Genomic DNA, 27483 nt, shown 5'->3' with positions numbered 1-27483 from the left:
ATCCATCTGTATCAACATCTAGAAGAACGTTTCTAAAACTAGAATTATATAAAGAAATAAGAAATGAAAGTAATCAGACTGTTCATTCATTCACTCATTTGTTCAGCATATATTTGTTAAGCCCATGGCGGGGTGTATATGTGTGTGTGTGTGTGTGTGTGTATTTAAGTGTATGTGTGCATGCTCGGTATTGAGAATAGAGGGTGAATCCTGCCCTCACGGAGCTTACAATCTGGAGGTGTGTTTGTAAGCACAGAAGCGTGGGAAAGTGCCATGGGTGCTGTGATGGAAGCACTTTTCAGGTGCGAGGGAGACACAGAGGATGCGACGGTGAGGGCGTGCTGCTGGTGACGGCAGCATCATGGATTGACTGTACACCACACGCTGGGCCCTGTGCTGAGGGCTTGGCATGCTGCATGTCTTTTAATCAGCCTGATCTTATAGGTGGAAGCCTTGATAGGTGAAGTACCTCAAGTCAGGTAAGACAATAAGTAGTGGAGTCTGGGTTTGAAGTCAGATTCAAGGTCATAAACCTTATGCAGGAAGTGAGAGGAAGCGGCCGTATCCTCCTGGGATTGCTCTTCCTTCGCTGTCCATCTCTGCCACTGTTTGTAAAGAAGGAAGGAGGCAGCCGGGAGAGCCATTTTGTGTTAAGGGTGTACAGTGGGGATCTTGACTCCCCCCACTGTCATATAAAGGATATACCATTGGGATCCAGACTAGACAGTTGCTCTAATCTGTAATGATGCATTTTCTCAGAGTATTCGTTGTAGTCAGTGTTTTGCCAACTGTATTTCTAAAGAGGCTTTCTTTGCCCTCTGCCAAGCTTTGCAGACACTGGCTGCCAGGCTTATTGTCACCCAGGAGGGCTCGTACCCCACAGCTCTCTGCCTCTTTGCTTGGTGCTGGGCCTCGTAGCCAAAAGCCTCTGATTCCTGCCTTGCTGGTCTCAGCTGTGTTTGGGTGCGGGAAGTGGTTCTATTTCAGGCAGTAACCTCCTCATCAGGCGGAAGCCCGTGGGGCGCACGTCCGGGCTCTCAGAAGTCTCCTCTTCACATCCAGCGTGGGGTGGTTTCCCCTGCCCTCATCTTCCGTTTTCTGCCTTTTAAGGAATACAAGTCTGTGTTTCTGATAAAACCCAGTTCTGATTGTAAGAATGCCGGCCAGGCAGGTTGGAGGAAACCCAGTCTTGAAGGAAAGGAGAGGCTCCAAAGGGAAGCCAGGTCCTGCCTTCTTCCAGAGGGCTGCTGTGAGGCCAGGGCGCCGCCCTCTTCAGGAGGGTCTCTGGGGGGCTCGAGAAGAAGCTGGACAAGCACAGTCTGCCTGAGGGCTGGGGCTCTGTGTCCTCTTTCAGATGTGGCTCTTGAGAGCAGTGCAAGTAGGAAAAGAGACCTCTGTCCCTGAACTGTGTGCCAGAAGGAGGAAATTCCATGCTCAAAAATTTGGAAGTAAGCATGCTTTTTTTTTTTAAAGACTGTGATTTTTAGTCCGTTGGATTTTAAGTCCAAAAGCTCGAAGAGTAAGGCTCAGAACCTGCATTCCTGGAAAAATTGATAGACCATGAGCTCAAGCCTAGAGAGAACTTCCTTCAAGCAAAGTTAGACTATTTCCATCCCATTCCTAAAAACGAATTTGATATGACTTTTAAATACAATTTATATGTATATTTTTCATCCTGACCCCAGAATTATCCAATTATCTGTTGAAAAACAATCATCCTCGCATACTTCTGACACTGAGTTTCCAGAAAAAAAGCATGTTATATACTTGACAATAAAATTATATGGTAGAGAAATGTTTTGGTTGATTATTTATGTAAACCCAACATCTGTGTGTTTAAAAAAAAAACTTCATCACTTTTAAAAAAACGATAAGCTTTGGTTGCAGAGCGGTTTTTTCTATACTTAGTTCTCACAGTGTTGGAAAAAACATAACAGTTAGAGCAGGCAGGGAAAGTGCTTTATTTTTTTCCATGAACAAATTAATTCCGTCTCGAGTGTCCAGGCTTCTTTAATAAAAAAACAACCTAGAGGAAACTGCAAATTTATTGTGGAAAACTTCACACTTTCATTTTGAGCACAGATACTGGTTCTAGCTTCCGATAGTAGCATCTTTTATCTGATTGTAGAATGACTAACATTTATAAACCCACTTACATTTCATTTACCCCCAACTGTGGTTTCCAGAACACATTTTCTTCACCATCACTTCTCATTTCAGCTAGAAGTTGGCTTTAAACAGTTAAGTGCTATGTTTGCATAATCATCACCCAAACCTTTTTCTCCTCCAAGCTTTTTATCCTCTTTGGTTGCCAAATTCACAAGGAATGGCTTTTCTGTTTCATCTTATCTTATTTTCCAAATGGTTTTCCCATTGTTTTTGGTTCTAGGGACCACTGGGGAGAGTTAATGAGCTGTGGTGGGAGAGTTGCCTCCATTGTTTTGCAGTCGCTGAATTAGTTATCATGGCCAAGTGTAGGAAACAGGAGGATGCCTGCCGAGGTAACGTTGTCTAGTTTCAGTATAGAAAAGAGAGTGGAGACAATTTAAAAGAGGAAAAGATTGCATAGTTTGCTAGAATTTTTCTCTCTTAAGATGTTTTTCCTTTTATTATTATTATCATTATTATTCCCTAAAGTATCGTTCATTGTCTGATAGGACAAACAGCTCTTGCTAAGAGTAGTGCCTTCTTAACCGTGAATGCTGGAAGTTTGAGTGACAGTACTATGAAAATGACTCATCATGAATAATCATCATTTAAATTTAAGAGACGCCTATTCAAGTTTATTAATATTTATGAGCGCTGTCACGCACAGAGCACTCTGCCAGGCACTTTCACGTGTCTAATGTCATTTAATCACAACCACCACGTGAGCTAAGTAGTGTTATTCCCATTTCACAGATGAATGGTTTTGAGGCTCATGGAGGTAAAATGACTGGGCAAAATCATTTCTCTAGCGGGTGACAGGATTGAGATTTACATCTAGATCTGCCGACTCTAAGGTCACATTCCCTTTGCGGTGCACTAAGCCAATGTCCCAGTGAAGGTCACACATATGATAGGGGATTCCAGAAGTACAGCTTGATGCTAATGTAATAAAATTGTAGGAACAAAACTATCAAATTGGGGGGAGTTTTTCATGCCCTTAAGTCCACATTGGGTTTGGAGGATAGTATTCAAGTATTGCCTGCTTTTTGCTAATGACATTGATTGTCCCAGATCTATGTCCAACTGTGTTTCCAATAGTGGAAACACGAGGGTTTTTCCTTGTTGCTTTTGTTGTTTTGTTAATGTGTGCATCCTCCAAAGGCCTCTTCCTTCCTTCCTTCCTTTCCTTCTTTTCTTTTTTTAACAGCTTTATTGAGGTGTAATGTTGCCACTGTTTTCTTAACTTTCTAGCAGGGTTTTTAGGGAAAGTTTGGGCCAGTAGCCAAAAATTTCTTAACTTCTAGGGCCTTATGATATAGTCTTGGATAAATTACTCCAAGTTTTTCTTGTTACTACACTTCTGTATTACTTTCAGAGAAATCTTTTCAGTAGTAATTTGGAACACTTTTGAGTTTTAAAAACTCATGGTTGCTGACACAATATTGGGTGCATAAATCTAAAAAGGAGAAAACTAGTAGCTTGATATTGAGCTTTTCCCCTTTCAGTTACCTCTTGATTTTCAATGTTAATAGGAGGAAACAATGACCATAATCATTCAAAATAATACTACCTTGCAATTACATGTGCTTTATGGTTTCACATGCATCTCATTTTCATTCTTTCTGCACTACCTAAGGTGGGCAGGGCTTGCCTCATCTTTCTTCTATAGGTGAGGAAGTTAAGGCTTACAGGGCTCCAAAGAAGAATTTTCCATGCAAGATCGTAAGGGAAGCAGTACCAGGGTCTGGCCTGGAACCCATATCTTCTGATTCATAGCCCTGTTTTTTCCACTCTTGATTTGGTTGAGTCAATAACAAGTGATAAAGATTTTCCAATGGGATTTTTAAAAAACTTAAAATAGTTATGGTTATTTCTGATATATTTGCCACAATTTAGAACTTTGTTATGAAGCTGTCTAACCTCTTCCTTTCTCTCTTAATCCATTATGAGATGTAGGGCAACAGCTGTGAGGATATAAATTACCACCATAAATAAAGTGAAGCTCTTCATTGAGAATGAGAAGGGAAGGTATTGGCTGAGTTGAATGGTGTCTCAGGATTTTCATTGATCAAAGTGGAGATACTGGCGTGCTTTGTAGCTGACGCCATTGACTTTCCTCATCCTTACTGGGACTATTCAAGCAGAAGGGCTGGGAAGCTGTGCTCTGCACCAAGAGTGATCACACTGATTAGTCAGTGTTGGTGGGAAAGGAACCAATGTTTATTGAGCATGCATTCTGTGTTAGGATGTGTGCTAGGTCTTGTCTACATATTACATCACCCAAGCTCTTAGCATAGCCCCATAGAGTACCTTTTGTGTGTGTGTGTGTGTGTGAGGAAGATTGGCCCTGGGCTAACATCTGTTGCCAATCTTCCTCTTTTCTTTTTCCTCCTCAAAGCCCCAGTACACAGTTGTAAGTCCTAGTTCTTCTATGTGGGATGCCACCACAGCATGGCTTGAGGAGCCGTGTGTAGGTCCACACTCAGGATCCAAACCAGTGAACCCAGGGCTTCCGAAGCAGAGCATGCGAGCTTAAACACTCAGCCACAGGGCCAGTCCCTGTAGATAACTACATTAAATCTCAAGGAGTTTAAATCTAAGTGATGGAGCTGGTGTTATTTTCAGGTCTATAAGATGAATAAGTGCAGAGTCTTTCAACTTTACTGTCTCTAAATTCCGTGATTTATTTTTTAAGATTAGCTTTCTTGAAAATACCTTCTCCTCTAATTTCTGGTTAACCTTTAAGCCAGACAAAAGAGCACCAGTTTTGATGATACCAGTGAGAAGCCGAAAGAAACATTTGCCAGAAGTTGACCGAATATGGGCTATCTACCCATTATGAGTAGTGTAGAGTAGTGTTTTTCAAACTGTAGTGTGCATACAGATCACCTTGGGATCTTGTTCGAGTTTGTATATATTTACTGATTTTCTGTCTATTTGTTCTACTTGTATTTGATACAGTCATGTGTCACTTCACAACTGGGATATGATCTGAGAAATGCATTGTTAGGCAATTTTGTTGTTGTGTGAACGTCATAGGGTATACTGAATGGGGACAAAATTTGCCACCCAAAAATGTATCTCTTTAACATGAGGGTTATTTTAGACTGATTATTTTTAAGAAACAAAAGATTCAGAATGTTTTTCTTGTTACCTTCCCTTAACTGCCTAAAAGAATTCAGATTAAAAAAACCTGTCTCGGGAAACAAGCTATCACCTAAGCATCATATGAACTGGGTGGTAGATAGGGAGGAACCTACAGAAGCCTGTTTGTTGGGCTCCCCTCTGTGTTCTTCTGTTTCTGTGGCCAAACACTTGTTTTCAAAACGCTTGCCCCTTTTCAGCTGCCTGGGAATTGCCTGCCTTCCCTTTGAAGTCCCTGATTCTCCCCACTCACAACATCTTTTGTCTTTAGCTGAGGACGGTATTTAAGGTGAGGGCTTTGGCCATTTTGGTGAGTTACTCGGTTTTCCCGAGTTTCTCTCATCTATATATACATTATTAAACTTTTGTTTGTTTTTCTGCTCTTAATCTGTCTCATGTCAGTTTAATTCTTAGACCAGCCAGAAGAACCTAGATGAGTAGAGGAAAATTTCTTCCTCCTTTACAGGACTTACACAATCCTGGATGATATACCCAACTACACACCTTGGGTGTGTAGTAGTTGTCTTATGGGACCACCATCATATATGCAGTGCATTGTTGATGGGAATGTTGTTCTGCATCACATGAGTGTATATGGGGAGAGCAGTATTGAAATCTGTCACTTTTATTGTGAATTTGTCTTTCTCCTTGCAGTTCTATCAGCTTTTGCTTTATATATTTGGAAACATGGTTGTTAAGGTGAATCGACATTTAGGATTGCATTAGGATTGCAATACCCTGTTAATGAATTGGGACACTTTATCATTATGAAATGACCTTCTTTATACCAGGTGATATTCTTTGCTCTAAAATCTCCTTTGTGTGATATTAATAAAGGCACTTTAGCTTTCTTTGGATTGGTGCTAGTATGATATATCTTTTCCATCCTCTTACTTTTAACCTATTTGTATCTTTATGTTAAAGTGCACTTCTTATAGGCAGTATATAGTTGGATTTTGCCTTTATTTTTCCAACATGACAATCTCTGTGTTTTAATTGGGGGTATTTAGACCATTTACATTTAATGTAATTATTGATATGATTAGTTTGAAGTCTGTCATTAGGCTTTTTGTTTCCTATTTGTCCTGTGCTTTATTTTCTTTTCCTGTTTTTCTGCTTTCTTTTGTATTATTTGAGTATTTTTTATGATTCCATTTTCTCTCCTTTGATGGATAATTAGCTATATTTATTTGTTTAGTTATTTTAGTGGTTGCTTTAGCATTTACAGTGTACTTCTTTAACTAATCACAGTCTACCTTTAAGTGATGGGCGCTTACAATAGTATATTTACATCTTGTCCTTTGTATTATTGTTGTCATACGTTTTACTTTTACTTATGTAATTAACTCCACATAAATTGTTATTATTTTGTTTTAGAAGTCATTTTTCTTTTAAAGAGGTTTAAATAAGAAAAGTGTCTTGCATTTACCTACATAATTTCCAATTCTAGTCTCTTCATTCCTTTGTGCATATCCATACTTCTACTGGATATCTTCCTGAGTACCCAATGCCCCTGAATTATGAGGTTTTCCAGTCTGCTGGTGGAAACAGGTACTGTTGTTGGCCCTGTGTGAGCACCAGGCAGTGCTACCTCTAGTCCTTTCTCATAATTTTTTCCCTGGCCATAGGTGGTTTGCTCACACACATGCACTGATCAGTACTCAGCTGAACACTCAGGGCAACTCTGCAGATTCTAGAGTTCTCTCTCTGCAGCTCTCTCCTCTGTCCTCCAAACTCTAGCTATCTTGGTCTCTGCAGACTCACAGCTCTGTATCCTCAACTCAGGGAGTCTTCTGAACTCTTCCTGGGTTCTCCCTTCCTGTGTCTTGGCCAGGAAATCTCTTAAGGCAATAAGCTGGGACAATCATAGATTCACCTCATTTGTTTTCTAATGTCCTGTCCCCTAAAAACCATTGTTTCCTATATTTTGTCTGGTTTCTTTTTCTTTTCTTTCTTTCCTTTCTTTTGAATGTCTCAGGAAAAAGGATAAATCTGTTTTCTATTACTTTGTCTTGGCCAAACCTGGGGTTTTTAATAAAATTCAGATTCTATTCAGTAGGTTTAGGCTGTGGCTTGAGATTCTACATTTCTAAGAAGTTTTCAGCTGATATTAATGGTTCTGAAAAAAGATTGCTTTGAGTAGGCGGGGCCTCTATTCAATAGAAATATAATGTGAAGCACGTACGTAATTTTCTAGTAGTTACATTGAAAAATTAAAAAGAAATAGGTGAAACTAGTTTTAATAATACATTCTCTTTAACCCAACCTACCCAAAATGTTACCATTTCAAAATGTAATGTATATAAAAATATTAATGAGATATTCTATTTTCTTTTTATTGTACCGCCTTGGAATTTGGTGTGGATGGTAGAGTTATAGTGGTTCTAAATTCAGACACTACATTTTCATCTGAAATACTTAGTCTATATTTAAATTTCATAAAATTTAGAGTTGAAAAAGTAGATCTATGTAACCAACTTCCAAACATACTTGTTTTTGAGTAACTGAATCAAGTGTCAAAAAAATAGTTTTTCTTAATATTTGCATCCAAATTGACAAAACCAGTTCATATTTTTTAAAAGAATTGATTTGACTTTTTGAAACAAAATCATATCAGTTTTAAAGCTATGTCTGTTCGCTAACTTAGGGCACCTCAGAATTACCAACATGAAATTCAAAGGAGTATTATAAAAATTGAAAATCAACTCTAAACTTGTCAATCTCAATAAAGTGTTCTTCAAGTTTTCCTTGTAGATTTTGAAAGCAATTTGTATAACGCTTTTGATTCCAATTAAATCTGCATGTTGATTCAAATGAGAAAAATGTGTAAAACCTTTATATTTTGCTTACCTTATGAAAAGTATTAGTTTTGATATAAATTTTCTTACTTGTTTAGCTAGATCATAAATAAACATTTCCTTTCCTTGGATCTTCAAAGTTAGCTTGTTCACATGCAGTGTGATATCTGTGAGAAAACGTAAATCACACAGCTATCTTTTTTTGTCTTTATTTGGCAAGTATTCTTTTTGCTTACGTGAAATCTTGAATTGGAGTTAACTCTACAGTGAATCTTTGTAAACTTCTTCCATTACTCAATCAAAGATCACTGGCAGACAACGTGTGATCATTGAATTCATTGTCTTTGATTTCTTTCAGCAGTTCTATAAACCGGTGGTAATTCATGGCATTTATGTGAATATACTGAACAATTTTAACAATATTGATAAATGTTTTCATAGATTGTGCTTCAGAAAATCGAATACAAATTAATATCATACAGTAGAATGATGCAGTCAGGGAAATACCAGTCTCTTGTTTTAAAAGTCTGGATTTTTCACCCAACATAGCTGGAACACTGTCGTGGTAAAAGCTTTTAATTTCCTTATCTAGCTGAAATTCTTCTCTGACAGATGTAAAAGATTCAAAAGTATCTATGCCATGAGTTCAGTTTTTTTAGGCTGTGAATCGACAACATCTCTTCATAAATTTGGAAGTCTTGAGACAAAAATGTTCCCAAAGTACTAATTGGGCAATATCTCTTATATTGTACAACTCATCTAAAGCTAAAGAAAACCTTTTGTGATTTTTCAAGTTTAGAATTTATATGTTTTTGATATTATTAGAAGGATCTTGTATTCTATGGGCAATTGTTTGGTTGCTTAATTAAAAATCTTTCGCTTTTTGTACAATTTTTAAAATCTTTTTCTCATAATTTTCTAACAAAATTTCCATAACTAAATAAAAATCTCTTTTACCATCTCTCCATCTATAAATATTTTTGTTTTTTTCTTTTTTTCTGTTCAAGAATCCAAGATGTTTCATAGCTGGTCAAAGTTACAGGCTCAGATTTGTTAAAAATCATTTAAAATTTTTTTCTTGACCATTTAATTCTGATTTCAGGTGACTGATGTCATTGATTCCTTTTTGACTACTGAAAGGAAATTTAATATCGAATTCACTATTGCCTTTGCTGAAATTGTCTCTTAGTATTGTCTGCTTTACCTTTGATTTTTTGATGCAATAAACAGCTTTTTCATTTTGCTCTATCACAGCAAATTGTAAATGCTGTTTATTATGACATTTTTTTCTTCCAGTCCCTTTTTTCCTTTACTGTTCTGATTATAGGACTAGCTTCTGTATCTCCACTCTATTCTATATCAGTACTAAGACTTTGTTTTAAATTTGACTGTATTTATTTTATAAACCAGAAAAATAATTAACTATTTTAATTAGAACAAGTATTTCGTTGAACACCAGTTATGATTTACCTAATTATCACTGCAACTTGTGCTGTCTGCATAAAATATTTCGATGAACGCATTACGGTGTTACTTACATCAATGTGTAGAAAAAGAAAGTCATTTAAACGGAATGATCTTGTTAACTCCGCGTAGGTCAGTGATGTGTTTGTGTGCAGACTCACACACTGCAATACGTCAAGACCATTTCAAGCAACGTAGCGTTTAAAGTGGATCTGTTCCTACCAAAGCAATACATTTGTGTTTAATGGAAAAACATTTTACATGGCTTCAGGGTTTAAAAGTAAATAAAATCAATTAAAATTCATTAAAATTTAACATTCCGTTCTTCAGTTGCACGTGCCACATTTCAAGTAGCCTTGTGTGGCCAGTGGTTCTGGTATTGGACAGAGCAGGCCAGGGGCTGTTTGTGTTTAAATCTAGGGACCTTGTATCAACTTAGATGGGTTCTCGCTTTTCTTGCCCTGCAGCTGCTTCCTCCTTGTGCAGTTCCATAGCACCTAGGCATTTTAAGAGTATGGCAATGGGAGTCTTGTATAATTAGTGGTCTCTGAAGGATCTGATGACTGTCCCTCCAGGGTTGGACAACTTCCCACTGTGCTAGGCCATGAGAACGAGTTTCAGGGCACGAGTTCTGACCTCAGGGACAGTTTGCAGGTTGTAATATTGGGACAGGGCAAAGGCAAGGTTTGTAGGTCAATGGCAGCTGCTCTTTCTCTTCCCATGGGCTGCTAACTGACTGATGACCTTGGAGCAGTCTGACCCAGTCTTGTTGGATGGGAATTCTCTCAGCAGACGGAGCATTCCCATGGTACTGGGAGAAACAGATTTCCTTTGCAAACCATTGATGAGGGTGTTAGGAGCAAGCTGCCCCTTAGCTAAGCTGGCTAAGAATGTTTTCAGAACTCCATCTCTATTAATAATCATGGGCTATGAAAATATACCTAAAAACATGAAGATTTGTGAATTAAAAGAAAAGAATGACGTTGTAAGACATTCCAAAAATCCGTAAACCACCTTAGGAACCGAGATGGGCTTTTCAGGAGGGGTCTACCAGTTCTGTTTCATCCCACTTTGCCTAGAACACCTGTTAAGTCCTGCATTTCCTCCTTTTCTTCTTTTCTTCAGTTTATATCCTGAACGCTTTTCGGAATATGTTGCTTTGTTTCATATTTTTGAACTATCTTCACAAGAAATTAGGGATGTTTCCTTAGATCTTAGGTTTCCCAACTCTTTTTCTTTAGTCCCCAATCCTTCTCAACTTTCCTTTATCTCCCACACACCTACTCTGTGCTTTGTACGTTGCTGTGTGTTCAGATCGAGCTTAATCAACAGCTCTTTGTGACTTATATGTCATAAAATACAGAATGTGCTTAGTACCATGGAATAATATGCTCTAGAATCATAAAAAAATGTTGAGAAAAAGATTTTGCTCTTCCTCCTTATTTATTTTTTCCTACTTCTTCCCACCCTCGCCCCCCCCCCCCGCCCCCTCGCCCCATAATAGAGATGAGGAAACAAACTCACAGTGAATGAGTCTAATTGGTTCAGCTCACCTTAGGATGTTTCTAAAGAAAATAGTAAAATCTAACCCCACAGTCTTCAGGTTTTTTAGGTTTATGTATTGTTGCATCAATGTAGTTACATTGTCTCAAAGTGTGTCCCTTAAAGTCACGCGGGATAGAGATGTTATTAGCTTTGCTCTGGTTTGTTCCTTGGGCATCTGAACGATGCCCCTCTGGAGTTGGCGGCAAGCACCTCGTGCTTTCTGAGTCCTGGTCCCAGTGCTGGCACCATCCAGCTGAGGAGCCTTGGACAAGTCATGTGCCACTCTCTGAGCCTTATTTATTCATCTTTACAGCGTAGGAATTTGATTATGACACTGTTTCCCAAACTGTTTTACAGAATACTAGTGGCCTTTGATGCTTTTCCAATGTATTCAGGCAAGCCAGGGAAATGTGTACAATAGACTCCTTCCATATTGGATATTCAAGGCTCAAAGCACACCAGGGGCTGAAGTCTTGAAGTAAAGAAGTCTGCTTATCATTGTTTAGTGGTTTTCTAAACTCTGAAAAGGCAACCTCTCCCCCCTTTTTGGAAGAATACCCTTAAATATATCAAAGCATCCTGTAGTACATAGTTTGGGAAATGCCGGACTAGATCAGGGGTCAGCAGCCTACAGCCTGCAGGCCAAATCTGGCTTGCCACCTGTTTGTGTAAATAAAGTTTTATTAGAACAGTCGCACCCATTCGTTTATGAATTGTCTGTTCACACTACAGCAGCAGAGAGGCGTAGCTACCACAGACCCATATGACCCACAGTGCCTAAAATATTTACTCTCTAGTTATTTACAGAGAGAGGTTGTACAATAGATGATTTTCTATTTTCTAAACATCAAAGTGTTTCATGGACGTGGTTGAAAAAAGTCAGATGGGAGAAAAGCACTGATAATGAAAAACAATAGTCTTGTTGTCCAGATGCAACACGTTAGTTCTTTTAGCAGTTATTACTTATATAACTCTAATAATGTATTTACTCAGCTGTTTTTGATGTATCTGCTTGAGGTTTTATCTGTTGGCTCTGTCTGCTATTATAGATGAAGCCCCCCCACCCCCTACTAGCATGACAACTTCTTAGTTTTAAGACTATATGAATTCCTCTGTTGATTACCATTGCAATTTTAATATTGATAAATCTCTGTATCTTGTTCCATCTACTTTCACGTTTTATATCAAGTGCCAAATTTTGTGACATGAGGATATTAGGTACCACTACCCTCTGTCTGCCTCTCTTTTCCGTTTGTCCATCTTTCAGTGATATCTTTTAACTGTTGAGGTTGATAATGTTTGCCTTCTCTAACTGGCGATATTTTCTTTGCTTTCTCCGTGAATAGAGTTTGAAGGTTGCAAGCCAATGAGCATATTAATGTAAATACTGTCTGTGGCAGAGCCAAGTAGTGTGCTATACTTATACTTCTCTCCCTGTAATTCTAATATCACAGCATCACTCAAAGGAGAAAATTTCTGGGGCTGGCCCAGTGGCGCAGCAGTTAAGTTCATACATTCCACTCTGGCAGCCCGGGGTTCGCCGGTTCGGATCCCGGGTGTGGACATGGCACCGCTTGTCAAGCCATGCCGTGGCAGGTGTCCTACATATAAAGTGGAGGAAGATGGGCTTGAATGTTAGCTCAGGGCCAGTCTTCCTCAGCAAAAAGGGGAAGATTGGCAGCAAATGTTTGCTCAGGGCTAATCTTCCTAAAAAAAAAAAGGAGAAAATTTCTAATATCATTTTCAAATGGGTTTATTCTGTTCACTTTCACCAGTTGCTCAAAATTATGGCACATTTGGACCATATCATTCTTGCATTTTGTTTGTGGCATTTGTTTTTCCTTGAGTTTTTTGTTGACATGCCCTTTTTCTTTCTGCCTTGTGGAGGGAAGAATCATGTCTCCTTTATCGTATCCCCAATACCCTCTGAACTTCTAACTCATTTGTCTGTTGCTGGAATAAATTCATTCCTCTTGAAGACGTCCTTTGTGGAGCCCCCTCGTTAAAGTTCTCATTGCCCCTGGGCCTGCTCCTGTTAATCTTCCTTGAATTCCGGGCTTTGTTCCACCATCCTGGTATTCTACATTTCCCCTTTCTTGTCTTTTACTCTCATTTTGGTGGAATATAATCTCACGTGACTTCCCCAGATTGAAGTAAACTTTCTGCGTCTTGCATGTTTGAAGACATTCTAAGATGTTCTTCGGTATGATCAGTATGGATTTCTAGGTTTGAAATAATTTTTTTCTAAACATCAAAAATCTTGCCCTATTGTTGCTGGGTTGAAAAGCCACATGCTGGTCTATTTTTTTTTTTTTTTAAATCTTCTTAACTGACTCTTTTTTCCTTTTTGGAAGCTCCTAGAGTTTCTCTCTTTCTCTTTATTCCTTAATATTTTGCAATTTGACAGTAGTTTCACAGCTGAGAGTCTTTTCTCATTTGTTGTGTTTGGTGGTCAGATTCTATTGAGGCGACAAAAGGCACAGGGCAAGTTTAAAGAGTTCTTAGTAGCAGGGGATTGACTACTAAGGGGTTAGCAAGGGTCAGCTACTGAGGTGGGGAGAACCGTAAAGCAGGGAGGAATGTGGGTACAGGGAGCAGCCACTGCCCCTCGGGCTGAGGCAGGCTCGAGCTTGGAAGCAGTGCCCCTTGCCTGCCCCCCAAGGTGAGAGACCCCCTGGGAGGGGGCATGGCCCTGGGGCCCACTGTGCCAGGGCAGGTGGGTGAGGTGGCACATGCAGGCCCAGGTAGGACACTGCCTACTGAGGTGGTGACTGGGCTCGTTAGGAAGCCACCCCTGGGTGCCTACAAGACTTGGTGAGGGGCTGCTGAGGGAGCTCCCTGGACACCGCTCACGGCTGGCTGCTGCTGCTCCTGGCTGGGAAGCGCCTACTGGGTGCCTGCCACACTCGCTGGAAACTACCTGCAAGGGTGCTGCCCACGCTCTCTGGGGTGGACGCCCTGGGGTGTTCTCTATGCTGCTGGCCACTGGGCGCAGCAGGAGCCAGCCGGCAAGAGCACAGCCGACAGAGAAGCCCCTTCCTCCTGCCCCCCTCCCACACCCTAACAAAGCTTGGCCTGATGTCAGCTGGCCAACGAGAGACATTTTCTGTGTCCAGCTCCAGTGTCAGAAAGGGGGGCCGAGAAGGGGTGGGCTGGAGCAGAGAGGCAAGGCCATCATGGCCCACACAGCCGGGATGTCTGAAGACACACTTCTCCCTTTAGCTTGGAAAAGTTTTCTTATATTATTTCTTTGATAACTTTTCTTTTTTTCCCCCACTTTTCTCTGGTTTTTAGAACTCCTATCATCAAATGTTAGGCTTCCTGGATTAATCCTGTCCTCTTACCTTTTCTTTAATTTTTCATCTTTTTATCCTTTTGCTCTGTGTTCTGAGTGATTTCCGTAACTTTGTCTTATAACTTTTCTATTAGGTTTTTATTTGGTAATCATATTTTTAAATTCCATTAGCTCTTTTTTTTGTTGTTTTCAAATTATATATTTTCTAAGCATTCTTTCTTCTTTGCTAGCTGCGTGTTCTTGTGGTTATATTCATCTTCTCAAAAATGTGTCAAAATCCTTAGCTTCCTGATGACTGATTCCTCTTTTCACTAATGTAAGTTTACGCATTTTAAAAAGTTGTTTTCACTGTCGTCTTAGTGGGTCAGACTACCTGAGCTTAAATTGCAGCCCTGATGCGGAGTATGTGTGTGTGTATGTATGCGTGTGTATGTATTTCAGCTGTACTATATATGACTTGTCTAAGTCTTAATTTTCTCATCTATAAAGTTGGGATGATAATAGTACCTATGTCAGAAGTGTTAGGAGACTGAGATAATATATGAAAGTACTTGTACAGTGGCTTTAGCTCTTATTTGTAAATATGCCACATTATTTTAAACTGCTTATAATCTATTTAATTACAATTGAAAAAGCACTTGTAATCTGTAAAATACTATTTCTTCGGTTCTTTACTGCAACTGCTGTTGCTGCCATTACTACCGTGAATGTCTTTGAACCAGTAGAGAGAGTCATCAGCAGAAATTAGTTTAGGGCAAAATAATGACATGAGATGTGAAGACATTTACCTTTCCCTGGAATTTTTCTTCCAATTTTGTAAATTTTGAAAGTTTTTAACCCTACAGAAAAGCAGGAAGAACAGTTTAATGAATCTTGTATTTTTTACCTAGATGTACCAACCGTTATTCACATGCATTTTTTCCCTTGTTGAACAATTTGGACATAGTTACACACATCGTGAAATTTATCCTTAAAGAAATAATTCAGGCATTTCCTAAGAATAAGGACAGTCTCGTAACCACGATACCATTATCACACTGAAGAAAACTAACATTAGTTCAATAACATTATCTAATATATAGTTCCTTTAAAAATTTTTCCAATTGTCCAAAAATGTCCCTTTATCCCCCATCCACCCCACCCACCCTCCAGCCCCCGCCTTCAGTCTTCATGCGTTTCTTTTGGTCATGCTTCTTTGGTCTCTTCTAATCTAGAATAGAGCTCTTGCCATTTTCTGTTTTTCATGACACTGTCCTTTTCTCAAACTGGACTAGTCGTCACGACAGATGTCCCACATTCTGCGTTTGTCTCCTTGTTTCCTAATGATTAGACTCAGGTCTAATCACTGTCCCGAAGTGATGTTGTGCCCTTCTTGCTTAATCTCATCAGGAGGCGGCTATAATTAGCTTATCCTGATTTGGGTAACTCCCAGTTTGATCACTTCGGTGAAAATCATAAGATCTCTGCCTTTTTAAGGGGACATTATAATTTCCAGGTTCATATTGTACTTTGCCGCAGATTTGGAATCAGATATTTCTCCGTGGAGTCTGGTTTCTTTTCGTGGGGATGGGACTTAGAAATCAAGATCTAGGGGCCGGCCCGGGAGCGCAGCGGTTAAATTTGCACATTCCACTTCTTGGCGGCCCGGGGATCACCGGTTCGGATCCCGGGTGCGGACATGACACCTCTTGGTACGCCATGCTGTGGTAGGCGTCCCATATATAAAGTAGAGGAAGATGGGCACGGATGTTAGCTCAGGGCCAGGCTTACTCAGCAAAAAGAGGAGGACTGGCAGTAGTTAGCTCAGGGCTAATCTTCCTCAAAAAAAAAAGAAATCAAGATCTAATTGATGTGTGTGCTCTGTGTGCCATGTATGCTCTCTGCTGGTGTGATGTCCTTCTGTCTAGGTCGCGTCTGTGCACAGAGCTAGGAGGTAAACGTAAGGAAAAAGGTTTTAGTTCACACTGCTACTCTCCTATTCAAATCCACCTTCGCGGGTCCTCTCACCCTTTTCCCACAATGAAAACCTGGGCTCCCAAGAGGAGTTGTCTCTTTAACTATTTGCTATACGTGACCTGCAATCCTCATAAAAGCGGATCCCGGTTCCAGCACCAATGGCCCTGCCGAGGAAGGGTCGAGATTGCCTGCAGTTGTTTGCAAGCACTAGATGATGCGTTCCTCAGAGTATACAATCAAAGCACTCTGGGCCAAAGTCCCTTGAATTTATTTTCTCTGTTCTTAGAATTTTAAACTGTTACATATTATTCTTATTAAGCAAATATGAGGCTATTCTCTTTTGTTTCTTTATTATTTTGTTTATAAATGCTTCAGATGTTTCCAGGATAAATCATAGTTGAGGTCCTGGTAAGTTTTGTCAGCTGACACATTTATCCATTTGCCCAAGTGAGGCCTGCTCTTTATTGAGCAAACATCGCTTTGTTATTACTGTGACAGTTTCTAGAAGTGGAGAGAAAGCAACAGGTATAAAATTGATAAATTTTGAGGTCTCATTTAAACTTCTATGTCTATTATTTAGCCAGTAAATACAGCCTGAGATACCATCAGAGTGGATCACAGATAAGCTGTATTCTCTAAAGTTTGGTGTGACGAATTGCTGTTGCTTTCATTCCTATTTTAAAATTAGAGTTGAGTCAATTGCAGCAGGTATTTCTAATCCTAATTTGTAATAAGAATTATATCTAAGAACTAAGTTAGCACTATAAGATTCAAGAAAATATACCGTTATAATAGAACAAAAATAAAATACAGATTTCCAATTATATCTTGAATGTGATAATGATGGGAGGGTCTTGCTCTGAAATGGAACCAGAGGTATAGCTTCTGCAAAGAGAAAAGTCACCCAGAACTTATTAGGTCAGACTTAGAGGTTTACATGTTTGGGTATGAGAATTTCTAATTATTCTTTTTCTAATTAGATTTTTGATCAAGTAATTTGGAATCAAACAACCACAATGTATCAGTTTCCTGTTGCCACTGTAACAAATTGCTGCACACTTAATGGCTTAAACAACACAAATATATTCTCTTACTGCTCTGGAGGTTAGAAGTTCAAAATGAGTCTTTTGGGGCTAAAATCAAGGTGCCAACAGGCTGCTTACTCCTCATGGCTCCAAGGAAGAGTCTGTTTCCTTGTCTTCTTCAGCTTCCAGTGTCTGCTTGCATTCCTTGGCTTGTGGCCCCTTCCTCTGTTTTCAAAGCACATCTCTCCAGTCTCTCTTTCCATCCTCATCTCGCCTTTCCCTCTCTAGTTAATCTCTCTCTGCCTCCTTCTTTTAAGGACACTGGAGATTATCATGGGCCCATCCAGATAATGCACGATAGTTTCCCCATCTCAAGTTCCCTAAGTTTATAATATCTGCCAAGTCTGTGCTGTATTAGGTAACTTTCACAGGTTCCAGGCATTAGGACATGACTATCTTTTGGGGGGCCATTATTCGGCCTACCACACATACCTTTTTCCTTTTGACCATGAATATTTATGCAGGCTGCATTAGTTCTGGCTGTACTGCACATCTCTTTGGGAAAGTGGCAAATTGAAGAGAAAGTGCCCCTCCCCCCCAATTTTCCTTTAATTACCAATATCCAGGGATAAAGAACTTCCAGCACTTCTTGGTTTATATTATGTGTATTCAAAAAAACAATTGTGAAGCTCTCATTCCTAGTCTCCTTACATTTCAAAAGGTAATGATACTTTAACAGTTGGTACCACATTTATACGGTTTAAAAGGACCATTGTAAGCATCTCAATTTAGATGTAAAACTAGTACATAAGTGAGGCTAATGGTTTTTAACAAATATATTAAACATTAAAGTAGCCCTCCCCACCAGGACTCCTGAGAAGCATCTGTGCATGTTTTTGGTGTTTGGAGGTTAGGCCTCAGGCACTCTGGGTTATCCTCGCCAATGGAGGAAATGATGGCGGGAGCAGTGACACTGAACAGGTGCCTGAGTGGCCAGCACTGGGTTGGGTGTGGGACACAACCATGGCTCCCAGCTCCATCCTCTTCTCTGTGAGCTCCAGCTTGCATTCTGTTCCTGTAATCCCCCTCACTCCTTTCCACTGGCCCTTTCCCCATCCTGTTCCCACCCGCCTCAGAGACCTGGGCCCGGGAGATCATGCGGAGGAGGGTTTTATGCTTTGCGTATGTCTGTTCTCCAGATCACCTGGCTCAGGAAGATAGAGGAGGAAGTGGCAGTAATTGCTCGGCCACTGTCTACCAGGCACTGTGTTAGGGGCTCTGACAAGGACCCTGTAGGGAGGCAGCTGTGCCTGTTTTATGTAAGTAAAAGGAGGAAGAAAGATGAACCCCTCAGGGCTGCCTGACTCTCCTGTTCCTGTGGGTGACCATTTGCTCCATTCGCTCTCATGAGCTTCCTCTAGGATTTAGGACAGCTTTTCTGACTCCCTCCACCTTCGACCGTGGTGGTGGGATTGGCCATCCTGGCATTTGTATCCTCACGTGTTTATTTGTTCACACACCCCCCTTCTCTGTGCAAAGTGCTGTGCTAGGTATAAGGGGTGCAAAGAACAGGCCTGGCCCTGCCCTCATGGAGCTTTCAGTCTAGAAAGAGAAACGGACATGAGCAGCGAGCCAGGAAATCCAGGATTACAAATGGGTTCCATGCTCCAAAGTGTGCTGTGGGGAATGTGGGGGAAGGAGAGAAACCTAACTTGAACTGGGTGAGCAGGGGGCGCTTCTTAGAGGAGGTGCCACTTAAGCTGATATCTGAAGTTGGAGGAGCAGCCGGGCCCATGAAGAGTGTTGCCAGCAGCACCAGCTGCGTGTGTCAAAGCCCATGTGTATGTGCATGCACAGCACACGTGGAAGCCCATGTGTATGTGCATTCACAGCGCACGTGGAAGCCCATGTGCATGTGCATTCACAGCACACGTGGAACTTCAGTGCACCTTGCTGGGCACACATCCTCTACCCTCTGCTTACAAGTCCTTGAGGACAGAGACAGTGCATTTGTCACTGTCCTCCCAAAGCTGAGCGTGTTTTGTGAATGAATGATTAAATCCCCAGAGTAATATTATTAAGTTGTATCTTTTATCCTGGCTTCCTGATTTGAAGAATTTGTGTTCTAGGATAACCCTTGATATTCCTTCAAATTAAAGTGAACAATAGTTAATTTTTCAATTTCACCAGTAAATGATTTTCTTGGTTGTGGATGAAGAGAATGATTCAGGGAAATGATCAATAACCTGAAAAATTAACCTTTAAATGGAGTGTGGTGAACAAATAATTGAGAACCTGGTCTATATCTACATCTGTGTTAGGTGCTTTGGGAGATTAAAAAAAGGAATGTGAGAAAATATAACCCCTGCTAGTGAGAGAGACGTGGTAGAAACATTTCAAAAGTCTTGTCAAACAACATATTTTATGTCGCAATTTAGTGCATGCTCAGTTACTCAGTAAATGCACACACAGAAAATGCTATGGCTAGGGAGTGGTGTGAGCCCTGTGGGCCTGGAAAACTTAATGGGAAATCACAGATTTGGCTGGGGGCAGACTGATTGTAATTTTGGGGTGGCAGGCTGGGGGCCTAGCCCACAGAATCAGGAAATGCCAGTGAACTGCGATGTTAGTCTTCATCTGTCCGGGCTCCTGTAACAGAACCGTAGACAGAGAGGCTTATGTAACAAACTTTGATTTCTCACATTCTAGAGCCTAGGAAGTCCGAGATCAAGGTGCTGGCATGTCCAATGTCTGGTGACGACCCACTTCCCGGTTCATAGGACAGCTGGCTGTCTTTTCGCTGTGTCCTCACGTGGTGGAAGGTGGGAGGGAGCTCTCTGGGGTCTTTTCTCTAAATTGAAGTATAGTTGACACAGTATTATGTTCGTTTCAGGTGTACAAGTGATTTGACATTTATATAAATTATGGAACGATGACCATAAGTCTGGTAACCATCTGTCTCCATACAAATTTATTACAGTGTTATTGACTGTATTCCCTATGCTGCATATTACATCCCCTGACTTATTTATTTTATAACTGGAGGTTTGTACCTCTCAGTCCCCTTCACCCAGCCTCTCATTTCCCTCCCCTCTGGCAATCCCCAGGTCTCTGCATCTATGAGTCTGTTTCTGTTTTGTTTGTTCATTTGATTTCTTTTTTAGATTCCACATATAAATGAAATCTTACAGTATTTGTCTTTCTCTGTCTGCCTTGTTTCACTTAACATAATACTTTCTAGGTCCATCCATGTAGTGCAAATGGCAATATTTCATTCTTTTTTATGGCTGAGTAATATTCCATTGTGTGTGTGTCTGTGTATATGAACACACAATATCTTTTTTATCCATTCATCTGTCAATGGACACTTGGGTTGCTTCCATGTTTTGGCTATTGTAAATAATGCTGCAGTGAACATAGGGGTGCATGTATCTTGGAAGTCCTAGCCACAGCAATCAAACAAGAAAAAGAAATTAAAGGCATCCAAATTAGAGAGGAAGAAGTAAAACTGTCACTGTTTGCAGGTGACATAATACTTTATATAGAAAACCCTAAAGACTCCACCAGAAAATGATTAGAACTAATAAATTCAGTAAAGTTGGAGGATACAAAGTTAATATACAGAATCTCTTGTGTTTCTATACACGAATAATGAGCTATCAGAAAGAGAAATTAGGAAAACAATCCCATTTACAATTGCATCAAAAAGAATAAAATACCTAGGAGTAAATTTAACCAAGAAGGTGAAAGACCTGTACTCTGAAAACTATAAGACACTGATGAGAGAAATTGAAAAAGACAAAAATGAAGGGAAAGATATATGGTGCTTATGAATTGGAAGAATTAATATTATTAAAATGTCCATACTACCCAAAGCAATCTACAGATTCAGTGCAATCCCTATCAAAATACCAACAGCATTTTTCACAGAACTAGAAAAAATAATACTAAAATTTGTATGGAATCACAAAAGACCCCAAATAACCAAAGCAATCTTGAAAAAGAAGAACAAAAATGTAAGTGTCACACTGCTTGATTTCAAACTATATTACAAAGCTGTAGTAAATCAGTGGGGTATCTTTTATAAGGGCACTAAACCCATTCATGAGGGCTCCATCTAATCACCTCCCAAAGGCCCCACCTCTGATTACTGATACCCTGGGGATTAGGTTTCAACAGATGAATGGGGTGGGGAGGGCACGAGGATTCAGTCTGTAGCAGTAAACATGCGGGTTCAGGAGCACACCTGACAGTTACCTCCTGCGGGCCTCTGCCTTTGCCACTGACAAGACTGTTTCTTGGGGCCACTGAGGAATTCCAGATGAGAGGAGAACAATCCATGTTTCAGGGCACTGTTACCTGCAGGTGGGTCCAGGGATTCCCCACTGACGTTTCTCTGCACCCTTTCGAGGCCACTGATGCCTGGACTCTTCACTTAGCAGGAGTTGCCTGGCTGGGTCCACGTGTCCGCCCCACTGGCCCCACACTGGGGTCTTTGTTCTGAGCCCAGAGCCAGTGGCTGCTGGAGTGCATTTGGAGAACTGACTGACAGAAGGCCTGTGTTCTGTCCTCTTGCACTTTCCCTGCTTCACTTGTCATGAATGAACATCACATGAGTGGAGCAAAGGAATGCATTTGGGGTGGAAGATGCGGTTTTCAAGAGGGGGGCTTCTGACAACAGGTGGCAGAGATGGCTGAAGGGCTGCCCGCTCTTTATCAGCACAGCCAGCCCGTGAAGGGGAAGCGCAGACGTGCTCAGTGTCTGGTATTTGACCCCAAACTGACCCAAGTTAACTTCAAATCCAATGTTAGAACAAAACCTTAAATAACTGAACCCAGAGAAATTTTAAAATATTGATGAAAAACCATGAAAATGGGGAAAGAATCATGGATCTGTTTTAAAATTAGAATTTTTTTTTCCTTTTTACAAAAACTAAGCTTTCTCTTTTTCCCGTACTAAAAATAAAGGCCTAGATTATTCACATTACCCCGAAGCCTGTGTTGGGCCCTCTCACAATTTTGCAGTATCTTTATTAAGATCCTAATATCCAAGGTTTTGGTTTGTTTTTTTTTTTTTTAATAGGAAAGTGAAAGGAAATATGATTTATCTGCTTAATGAATATTTATTTGTTAGTCAGCCTGTCAAGTTCCACTAGAATCTGGGCCAGGAATCGAGATGAGTGAGACGCCGTCCCTGTTCCTAGGGTTTGGGTTCTGCCGCAGGAGGCGGACGTGCAGAAAACAAGGTGTCAGTGGGGAGCTGGAAGTTGGAGGTTTGTAACCAGGAACAGGAGCAGCCCAGAGGTAGCCCCTGAGGAGGTGACATGTCTGGTGAGGAGATTGTTCACAGATAGTACATTTGAAAGTCAGGAAAGATCAAAGGTCTGTGAGCTTTGTCAGTTTGAGGATTTATTTTCAGTGTCACCGTAGTAAATTTTAAACTGATGCCTGTTAGGATGGCCTAGTTTATGAAATGGAATAACTTGATTAATTATTCCTACCGCATCTGAGAGACCTCATCAGCATGTGGTCTGAGTTCACGTCCTGATTCCGCCTACAGCTGCACACAGCATCCGGGGAGCAGTGTCTGAGCCAGCGCAGAGGCGGCGGGCCATGGTGGGCGGCTGCCGCATGGGCCGCTCCAGTGGTTCATCTTAGCAGAATCCAGTGGGGAGGTCGGCGTCTCCGCTGGTCTCCGAGGGATGGTTCCGCCCTGGGTCTCTCGGGATCACAGAGTAGCACCTGCTGTCTCCTGTGGAGAAGTCTTCATGAGGCTTCAGCCTGGGACGGTTCACAGGGAAGCACCTTCGTTGATTACTTTTTAAGTTGCCACCATGTCCTGTGTGATGTGATAGAAATTTTTTAAAAGCATTTTATGTGATTTTTCAAATTTATTACAATGTCACAATATATTAAAAGGTCATTTGGAGGCTTAGAATTAAACCATTTACTTATAAGATTTCAAATAGCAAATTAGAACAATTTTCTGCACAACAGAAGTGACCATTGTATGGATGTCTTTGTGAATAATCATTTCCTGTCCAAGTGAGGAATCTATTTTACAGGAATTGGTAACTGGGTACATTATTAGATATAAAATTGTTTTCATATTTAAAAAAGCAACTGTCTTAAGTTTCTTAGGAAAGATTGGGGTTACACATCTCTCCCCTCCCCAACTCAAACTAGCTTAAGCGAAACGTGGAATTTGTAGGCATACACACTAGGGGAATCCAAGGATGACGCTGGCTGCAGACGGGGCTCAAGTGCTCTGTGTACCTTGGCCTCATTTTCTCTTGCAGTGGATGGGCCTGAAAGATGGCTGCTGGCGGCTCCCACAGCTTCCACCCAGAAAGGAAGGAGGGGCGCCCTGTGTTTGAGCTGAGGCGGGGCTGGAGGGTGGAGAAGAGGGAAGTGACAGTACCCACGTGTTTACTCAGACGCATTGTCTCCCTCCTCTGTCAGGTGAGCTTTGAGGTTATGGGCTAAAGTACAGTGCTTTTCAGACTTGTTTTTATTTAAGTCCCCGAATAGCCAAGAAGAACGAACTCATGCTAATAGGGGTGTGAGTGTAGGGGGAGCAGCCAGATATTGCCTCCCATAAATAATGGAGGCAGTATGAATTTCTTCCCTGCTCTAGAAGCTGCGGGAGGGGATCCACTGAGGGGATGCCCAGAACTCTCCCTGTGACTTTCTCAGGCTCCTGTTGGTGGAAAGATTTTGCAAGTGTGTCTTCTTGGTGAGAGGGTGTCCCCGTTTTCACGTGGTAGGTGAGAGTGTTTTCGGGGAAATCCTCATCAAAGGGCTTTCTCAGTAAAAGACGTGACTGGTGATGGCCTTCGTTTTACTGTGAGTTTCCGTCATGCATAAATGAAGCTGGAGCCCCAGCCTTGCCAGGGGCACCGCTTCCTTTTCATCTCAGCAGCTTTGTCTGACACAGTCAACAATGTGTCTTGGCAGGATATCTGTTAAGAAGCCCGCATTCCGAGTCCCTGTTATTTTAGGGGCATTAATTTACATCGGCTATGTTTTACTCTTTCCTGTGTTGTCTTTTTTCTTTTTGAAGAAAAATAGCGCTTCGTCCCTGAGTTTGGAGACCTCCCTTCCTTCGTCCTTCCTTGGTGAGCCAGGGCTCGTGAGTGCGCAGTGAGCCTTTAAAACCCCTTTCCAGGTCCTTACAAATTTGTCTGAGGGGAGGGTTTACAATTCAAACCACTGTTCAGTTTGTTGGGTTTGTTTTCTTTGGAGCTCACCGTTTTCACCAGCCCATCATGCCCCGAGGAAATAGCGCAGTCCATGTTCTCCGGAAGCTTCCACGTGGGCCTGCCGGTGCCCTCAGGTGACGCAGGCCTGGACCTGAGCTGCCTTCTGCTCCCTCGAGTGGAGATTTGGCCCCATCTGGCTTCACATCCAGTGTCCCTCCGTCACCGCTACCACTCACTAAAAAATTTAGCAAATCTTGCTGAGAAAATTCTCCTCGTCCATTTGGCCTCAACATGTCCTGAGCTATTGTTAAAAATATAGCAACTGAACAGCAGTCGTTCAATTATTAAAATCCCTTCTTTTGTTCAGCTATCAGACAAAGAAAAGGGCCGGGTGGAGTCCGGCCTGTCGACCAGTTGTTCAGACTGGTCTCTTGGGCACAGTAAAATGCAGAGTTACGGCGTCACGCGATGAGGTGCTGTCACAGCCGGGCTGGCGCCTGTTTGCTCTGACAGGTGCAGCCACACCGGGCACGGAGCTTCACCAGCTTGTCGCTGGTTAGGGCCGTTTTTCTGTCCATCTTGATTCTGAAACGGAGCTTGAGGAAAACTTGGAGCAATCTTGATTCTGAAACGGAGCTTGAGGAAAACTTGGAGCAATTTTTAATTTGTATGAATGTGCTTCCCATAGTCTGCATCTAGCCACATAGACTGCTTTTTAAATACAAAATACGGGGTTTGTTTCCCTTCAAAAGAGTGAGAGGATTCAAGCAGCGGGGTTTTTTCACAGAAAACATCAAGGTTACTCACCGTCTGAAATTACCAATTCGCATTTTAAATAAGCAGCTCCCACGTTCTGTGTAATTGAACTTGGCTGCTGCTTCTGGCTGTTGAAGCCTTTATTTTTGCTGCATCTTCTTTCCTAGGCTGTCTTCATTTTTGTGGAACCCAGGGCCTCTTAGCCTCCAGCAGAAGTTGTTCTCTAAGCCCCTGGGATCCTGACTCACCTGAGTTTCCTACTTTCTGCCCTCGGAAATGCCAGGAGGAGTGCGGTGTATGCACAAGAGGGACCAGCCTGGCTCCACAGCAATTCCCAGCCCTTCTCTCTCATTGGAGCCGTCTTTCTTCCTGAATTCACAGCTACTCCCCAAACACCCAGTTTCCTTCTAATTCTGCCCGTAAGGTTGCTTAGTTCAAGTGGGTTAGGATGTCAATCTCTCACCTTGAGCTTTCCCACAAATGCCAAATTCCTCTTTAGTTTTCCTTTTGCCCTTTGGTTGTGTGAAGAGAGCCTTAAATTGTATTTTGGGACACACTTGTGATTGCTAGCATAACTATATTAACCGTAGGTGCAACAGGAGCTATGTTAAGCTTCGTTGTTCCCTTCCCTGTTCTCGCAGGTGTGTGCCTTCCTCCTGGGGTGCAGTAGTCACCCAGCGCGATTCCCAGGGCTGTGTGTGGGATGGGGGCAGGTGGTTGCTGTGGTCTTCCAGGAAGTTCACTGGGCTGCTTAGCCTGTCATAGCATCTACAAGCGGGAATTTTAATTATGTAACGTTGATAATATATATTATATATATATGTATCAGTCACTCTGTGGCTTGAAGCGCAACACTCCATCTCACAGGCTTGCCCTGCAGTGGGGATAATATTTAATGGCGAGGGGAGATTTGAGTCGGGTTGGTGATGAAGTTTGAGACCAGACACATATATTCCCATCCTTGTTTCAGTAGCAGCTACTGGTATTCTGGCTTTTCTCACATTTGAAGTCATCCTATTTAGGAAGAATGCTTTGGGGACTATTTCTAGGGAGGGAGAAAGGTCTGGAATGCACAGGTGTCTTGTGTTTGTGTAGTTGTGATAAACACAACAGCCTGGTCCTAGACCGCACTTGGGTCCACAACAACACGCTCCTCTCCAGGGACGGCGCTGCAGGTCTCATCTTTCTATGCTTCTCTGTGACACCATCCCGCCTGGTGTCCAGGCCTCTCTTGCCTCCTGCTTCTCCAAGTATCTCTAGGAAAAGAATGCCCTTTTCCTAAGATATTGAACATTTTTATTAGAACAACCAGCCGGTGAGAATGTACTCGGTGATGTCTTTACAATTGAAATTTTCTTTGCTGTGAATGTGTGTGTGTGTGTGTATTGAGGGAGAGAATCTTCTAGACTGTTTTGTTTTTTCCTTCTTCTTCCCTCCCTGCCTTTCCTCTCTGCACCCCCCAAATACATACACAAAACAGAGGTCCTGTGCGGACTCTGCAGCTGCCCTGCATGGCTTGAATCCTGGTTTGGCTGTGACACCTGGACAAGTTGCCTAACGGTTCTGTGTCTCAGTTTACTGATCTGTCAAATGGAGATAAGGACCCTTCCTGCCTCATAGGATTATGAGTTTTAAATAAGTTAAGACATGGAAAACACTTTGGGGGCCTGGCGCTATGTCACTGTCAGTGATCATTAAACACAGTCATAAGGGGCGTGTCTATTCTGGAGGCAGGAAAAAGGAGTTCAGAATGCTGCCTTCTGGAGTCTTAGTGTTTCTGTATCTTCATAGTAATAAAAAAATCCCTGGTCATAGTTTTGGGCGGAAAGGGTCAGCTTTAATTAGAGAAAACGTCTAATGCAGCCTCCCCCAAAGTTCAGAGAAGGTAGAAAGTTATTCTATTCTGAATGTAGTAAGAAAAATAGTAATAACTAACCCCCGAACGTTTTGTGTATGCCAAGCACAGTGCTGCATGCTTGATACCTACAGCTGTCAGAATCGTGTGGGTTTGTTCCTCTACCCGTTTTACAGAAGAGTAAAGAGGTTTGGAGAAGGGAGGAAGCTGCCCGAGTTAGGAAGTGGCCGAATGCCTCAGTCCGAGGCATCCCTGAGCCCACCTGGCCCACCTGCTTTTATGGGGTAGGGGTGTT

At 41.6% G+C, this 27483-nt stretch overlaps 1 protein-coding gene and 1 long non-coding RNA gene across 23 annotated transcripts in view; one reads left to right on the top strand and one right to left on the bottom strand.

The window, feature by feature from the left end:
- The window catches only part of SVIL (supervillin), a 224187-nt gene that overhangs the window by 8957 nt on the left and 187747 nt on the right, over nt 1-27483 (top strand). The gene's annotated exons all lie outside the window — the stretch shown is intronic.
- LOC139080545 (uncharacterized) lies at nt 20893-23740 on the bottom strand. Of its 2 annotated transcripts, none has more exons than XR_011535125.1 (2): nt 23652-23740; nt 20893-23214 (listed from the first exon to the last, which is right to left on the bottom strand). It is a non-coding gene; the product is annotated as an uncharacterized lncRNA (long non-coding RNA). The 2 variants fall into 2 exon arrangements; XR_011535126.1 differs by having other exon boundaries at nt 22485-23214; nt 23597-23728.

The sequence above is a fragment of the Equus przewalskii genome, chromosome 30, assembly GCF_037783145.1.
Source record: "Equus przewalskii isolate Varuska chromosome 30, EquPr2, whole genome shotgun sequence".
In the NCBI taxonomy this organism is placed as follows: Eukaryota; Metazoa; Chordata; class Mammalia; order Perissodactyla; family Equidae; genus Equus; species Equus przewalskii.
This window is presented reverse-complemented; position numbering and strand designations above follow the sequence as displayed.